Source organism: Idiotropiscis lumnitzeri, unplaced genomic scaffold, assembly GCF_059441095.1.
Source record: "Idiotropiscis lumnitzeri isolate Australia: NSW breed Sydney's pygmy pipehorse unplaced genomic scaffold, RoL_Ilum_1.0 HiC_scaffold_71, whole genome shotgun sequence".
Lineage (NCBI taxonomy): Eukaryota > Metazoa > Chordata > Actinopteri > Syngnathiformes > Syngnathidae > Idiotropiscis > Idiotropiscis lumnitzeri.
In genome coordinates this window covers 846,310-852,346 of record NW_028283609.1, presented here as the reverse complement: position 1 = coordinate 852,346, position 6,037 = coordinate 846,310, and the positions used below count along the sequence as shown (strand labels likewise).

At 43.9% G+C, this 6,037-nt stretch overlaps 1 long non-coding RNA gene across 1 annotated transcript; it reads left to right on the top strand.

Annotated features, from left to right (window-relative positions):
• Window positions 1-693: 693 nt before the first annotated feature.
• Window positions 694-3,603, top strand: LOC148315637 (uncharacterized). The gene is made up of 3 exons (XR_015840735.1): window positions 694-754; window positions 842-991; window positions 3,426-3,603. It is a non-coding gene; the product is annotated as an uncharacterized LOC148315637 (long non-coding RNA).
• Window positions 3,604-6,037: the final 2,434 nt, after the last annotated feature.

Here is a 6,037-nt window from a genome sequence, read left to right as displayed (position 1 = left end):
TCGGTGCTGGGACCTTGGGAAGTTACCCAGCACTCTTCGATGTGCTGGCATTGATATGCCATCTGTGTCCCTCGTAACGAAGGTCAGGTCAGGTGTGTATTCCCTCTGCCATCGTGCTGAGTGGAAGGTGCCTGGTTCATTTGGATGGTAAAGGAGGTGGAGATTATTTATTTCTGCCCAGTTGCTGAGCTGGATTCCAGCTGGGTCGGGCTCTGTGTATCCCCACGATGTATGGTGGCTATTGAAGTCTCCTAATATTATAGATTGATGTTGGTATTGTGGGAGGACACTAATTGGCCAGCTTGTATTTGGAGGCTTGTATATGTTGACCACTGTTGTACCCAGCACCTCAATCTCTGACCTGTGTATATTGTGTTCGTCCATAGAGGATCCTCTGTCTATGGCAGGGATGTCTTCATGTACATATATCATGGTTCCGTACTGTTGATGATCTATTCTCGTGATGGGTATGAAGCTGGATATACTGTATCTCGATGGGGGCGATTCTTTAGTCAGATGAGTTTCCTGCAGTGCCAACACTTGTACATCTTTCTCCCTCAGCATCTGCGCCATCAACTCACACTTAGCCATCGATATACCCTCCACATTCAATGAGATTATCCTCAGTCCTCCTCCTACTGTCACTACATTGTCATTTAGGTCATCATTAACTGAGTCTAGCGTATTTTTCGAAGTTGCAGGACTCTCTACTGCACCAACGCGGACCTGGTTATCCTGGGCGACGGCCGATCCAGTATGAATATTCCTTCTTTGAGCTTCCATTTCCATTTTTGAGGTGTGTAGTCGAGAGCAAGTTTTTAACGCTTGGTTCGACCACCAGGGTGGGATTCCTCTTAGTCAGGCCCCCAGAATGCTGGCTGCACTCCAGGGAGCCGCTCAAGCCTCCACACGACGACAACGTGGGAATCCCGGTCGTGGAGGGTGTCGTCACTTTCGGCGCGACATCTGTTCGTCTGCTTTCATCCACCAGGCGAGTAAACGCAACTATGGTTTCGTGCACCACCACATGCAACACTTGCACCATTCTCATGGAAAGACTCTCCCTGCTGGAGGGACGTGTCCGCCAGCTAGAGCAGAGTAATGTGGTAAGCGTAAATGTGGCGGACAGCACCGGTTAGCATTGGCCGTAAACGGCTTGCTAATCGCGTTGAGCCTGTTAAGACACAGAGCAGTTCCATTCCACCTCGGTCTCCTGGCTCCCGCACTTTAGTGAAAGGTGACTCCATTACTCGATACATTAAGCTTGAAAATCCAACCACAGAATGTGTATTGCTGGGGCCAGAGCACCCGACATTGAAGCTAATCTTATGGAGCTAGCACGCAAGAGACCTAGACACCAGCGCAGTGCAAACAACGCTAGCTATTCAGATATAGTGATACACGTCGGCTCCAATGACACTAGTGTTACTGCCGTTTCAATGATACGCTGGCTAAAGAAAGTTTTAACGCGCACTCACTCACCATGGGTTGAAGTTGCGATGACGTTCGCTCGGCTTCACTGGTCTTGATGTTGATGTGTAGTTATGTATGTCACGTCAAACAGTCAAGGGTTAGTCTTAATCGTAGTCATTTCAGTCCAGATGTCATGCCGTGAAGTCAAGTAAATCAAATAAATAAATCAATGGCTACGGTCTTCCAAACTTCAAATCAAAAACATCCGTGCATATGCGGTAATCAATACAATATACTATCTTCTATCTTCCAGTTTGTACATAAATAATGCGTCTTGAGTAAGTGCGGTTGAAAAACGGTATCCGACCAGCGTTCCCCCACCTGTCCTGCATTTGTTATTTATGGATGAACGCAACCAGTGCTGACGTCATCAATTGCCCTAGTGGTGGTGTTGCCATACTGCATTACTCAAAAGAAAACTGCTCCAACAACTAGGATGAAGCAATCAGAGATCACAAAGAAAAAACATAGCAAGGACTTGTGATCTCGCCAGAAAGATGAGTCTGAGTCGAGTAATTGTCTCTGGCCCCTTGCCTGCGAGAGGCAATGATGAGAAAGATGGGGGTGTAGCCCTCATTTCCGAATTTAATCTAAAACTTAGTCCTCGTCCTAGCAATTCCTTCAAAACATTTGAAGTTCTCATTATGCGATCCACGGCCGCACTGCCGTTTTATCTTGCCGTTTTTTACCGTCCCCCTGGCTCTTACTCAGGCTTTTTAGATGAATTTTCTGAATTTGTGGCTGATTTGGTAACTCATGCGGATAATATATCATGGGCGACTTCAACATTCATATGAATCTCCCGTCGGAACCACTTACCGTGGCGTTTCGGACAATAATTGATATGTTTGGTTTCATGCAAATAATAGATGAAGCAACGCATATAAATGGTAACACGTTAGATTTGGTATTAACCCGCATCCTCAAAAATAATTGTATTACCATATACTAGTGCTATAGCTGACCATTACTTAATCAAATTTGAAGTCTTGGCGCATTGCCATCGTTCTGACCATGATCAAAGCTATAGCAGCCGCAACATTAGCTCCTTAACCACCGCTGCGCTCTCTGAGCTACTCCCTTTAGTAACCGATTCGTTTCCTAATTATATTGGTACGATTGATGATCTTACAAACAACTTTAATGTCGCTCTGTTAAATGCGCCTGACTCCGTCGCACCTTTAAAAACTAAAACTTGTCCAAAGAGGCTGACTCCGTGGTTTAATGAGGAAACACGCATACTGAAACGATTCTTGTAGGAAGCTTGAGCGCAAATGGCGTGCGACCAAACTGGAGGTCTTCCGTCAGGCATGGTGTGCTAGTTTATACAAGGAAGCGCTCAATCTAGCCAAAACTAATTATTACTCTAGATTAATTGTTTTACATAAAAACAACCCTAAATATTTATTTGCTACTGTAGCAATGCTAACGCAACAGCAACCAACCTCGGATAGCTCTTCCTATTCAGCTCACGATTTCATGCAATTCTTTACTCAGAAGATTGAGTGTATTCGTGATGAGATTAAAGACACTGTTCTTACAATTCCGTTGAATTCCGTCATAAATGGTGTTAATAGGGACATTAGGGCTGATAACTGTCCGATAACCTTATCTCAATTTAAAAAAGTATCTCTTGAAAGCCAAACAAAATTGCTTAGTGGGGCAAAACCGACAACTTGTGTGCTCGATCCGCTTCCTGGCAAACTAATTAAAGAACTGTTTATGACCCTAGGACCGTCTGTCTTAAATATTATTAATCTATCACTTACCACGGGTATAGTACCAGCAGCTTTAGGACCGCCATTATGCGACCGCTACTTAAGCAACCAAACCTCGACCCAGAGAGTCTCAACAACTATAGACCGGTTTCAAATCTTCCGTTTATTGCAAAAATCTTGAAAAACTTAATGAATATATGACTAGTAATAATCAATTTGAACCTTTCCAATCAGGTTTTACCGAATGGAAGCTACGGAGGAGGAGGGCATGCTCGCGTGACAGTTAAGCCGAAGAGGAGCACCTTCCCCGGGCACGGGCGGTGTCAAGCGGCCCCTAAGTTTAACCGAATGGAAGCTCCGGAGGAGGAGGGCATGCTCGCGTCACAGTTAAGCCGAAGAGGAGCACCTCTTCCCCCCGGGCACGAGCGGAGCGCGAGGCTGTCAGTTATGAATGAATAAATGAATAAATAAATAAATGAAGAATGCCACCTTTCATTTCACTGGCATGATCCGTGCCTGTCATGCCGCGTGTGTTTTTGTTTTTTCAGCTGTGTGGGCGTTCCTCCAGCGATCGTCTCGCGCCATGCGGTCAGCTGCTGAGAGACGCGCCCACCAGCCCCGCACCGGATTCCCATTCACTCACTGATTACACTCACTACCACCTACACTGACTACCTGGCGTCGGATTGTTATCCTACTTGTGTCTGCGTTTGGAGAGTCCTGCTCAATCCTCCAGCTCTGCTGGAGGATCATAACATTCACAGGGCACACCGGACGGCGTACCAGAAGTTAAAAGTCGAAGTAATTAAATAAATACAAAAATAAGTAATTGAATAAATACAAAAATAATGGCTGGGGAATAAAAAAATAAGAAGTTTTAATAATAATTTTTTTTTGTTATAACATGAATTTCACTCTCTCTCTCTCTACCCGTATATATATATATATATATATATATATATATATATATATATATATAATTTAAGCATTTTTGAAGGTGCGCCGCTACTTCGCGGATTTTCAGTTTTCGCGGGTGGTCTCGGTCCCCATTAACCGCGATAACCGAGGGTTCACTGTATTACTCTTACTCGATCTTGGCGCCGCTTTTGACACTTGATCATAACATATTATTAAAACGCCTTGAAACTTGTGTTGGCATTTCAGGTTCAGCGCTTTCTTGGTTTAATTCGTATCTGTCGGAGAGGACGCACCGTGTAATTCATGGCAATGCGACTTCTGATCTTTGTAAGATCACACGCGGAGTTCCGCAGGGATTGGTACTAGATGCTACCGCTTGGTGATATTATACGGAAATATAACATTAGTTTTCATTGTTATGCTGATGATACGCAATTATACATGCCGTTGGATATAACGAATCCGTGTGATTGCTATAAATTAGAGGCATGCCTTGCCGAAATTAAACTATGAATGTCTTTCAATTTTTTGCGTCTTAACTCAGATAAAACCGAGATGCTGATCATTGGACCAGCGCGTCATCGGTACCTTTTTCAAAGACACCACTATGAGTATCGATAAATTGCCCAAAAGGATTCAACAAAAAATCTCGGTGTTATATTTGACACAACTATGTCGTTTCAAATGCACATTAAAAATATTACTAGAACTGCATTTTTTCATCTGCGTAACATTGCTAAAATTCGCCCAATTCTATCAACTTGTGATGCAGAAATCTTAATCCATGCGTTTGTTACGTCTCGCCTCGACTATTGTAACATTTTGCTCTCGGGTCTCCCCATGTCTAGTATTAAAAGTTAGTTCAAAATGCAGCAGCTAGACTCTTGACTAGAACGAGAAAGTTTGATCATATTACCCCGATACTTGCCAATTTGAATTGGCTTCCGGTCCACTTGAGATGTGATTTTAAAGTTCTGCTACTTGCCTATAAAATATTGCATGGCTTAGCTCCTTCCTATCTCGTTGACCTCGTGGTACCATATGTTCCGTCCCAAAACCTTCGCTCACAAAATGCTGGTCTTTTAGTGATTCCGCGAGCCAAAAAGAAGTCCACAGGTTCTAGAGCGTTCTCTATTCGGGCACCAATGCTTTGGAATGCACTACCCTCAGGTATTAGAGGCGCCACCTCAGTAGAAATGTTCAAAACACTATTAAAGACGCATTTATACTCTTGTGCATTTAGTTGAACTATTTGTTGGCCTGTTTACTGCCGCTTTTTCTCTTTTCTTCTCTATTCTGCCCCCTTTTCCCCGGCTGGGGGATTAGGTGACGGTGACCCACTAGGAAGTTTAAGGCATTGACAAACTGGGCATGCACCTGTTCCAGTGATGTCGTCTTCCTGCAGCGTGACATTTGATCAATTTATTTATATACTTTAGCATCTAATTTAATTATTTGTTGGCCTGTTTACTGCCGCTTCTCCTCTTTTCTGCCCCCTCTTCCCCTGCTTGGGAATTAGGTGATGGTGACCTGCTATGAAGATTACGGCACTGACCAACCGGGGAGGGACCTGCTCTCCCAAAGTCGTCTTCATGCAGCGCCTCTTCTGATTTCCCTATATTTCAGCACTTCGTTGAACTACTTGTTGGCCTGTTTACTATTTCTGTTCTTTTTTTTCTGTTCCCAATTCCACGGCTTGGGAATTAGGTGATGGTGATTCACTTGGAAGTGGCTGTTTTGAATTTACCCCAAACTGACTATTTCAAGATCGAAGGCTCATCCTCGGATATGCTGCCATGGAGATTACGGTCCTGGATGAGGACCCACTCCACTAAAGTCATCTTCCTGCAGCACTTCATTTAATTGACTCTCACATTATCTCATCTAACATTGTATAGCATCATTGTATGTGTCAAATGTTGCCCACT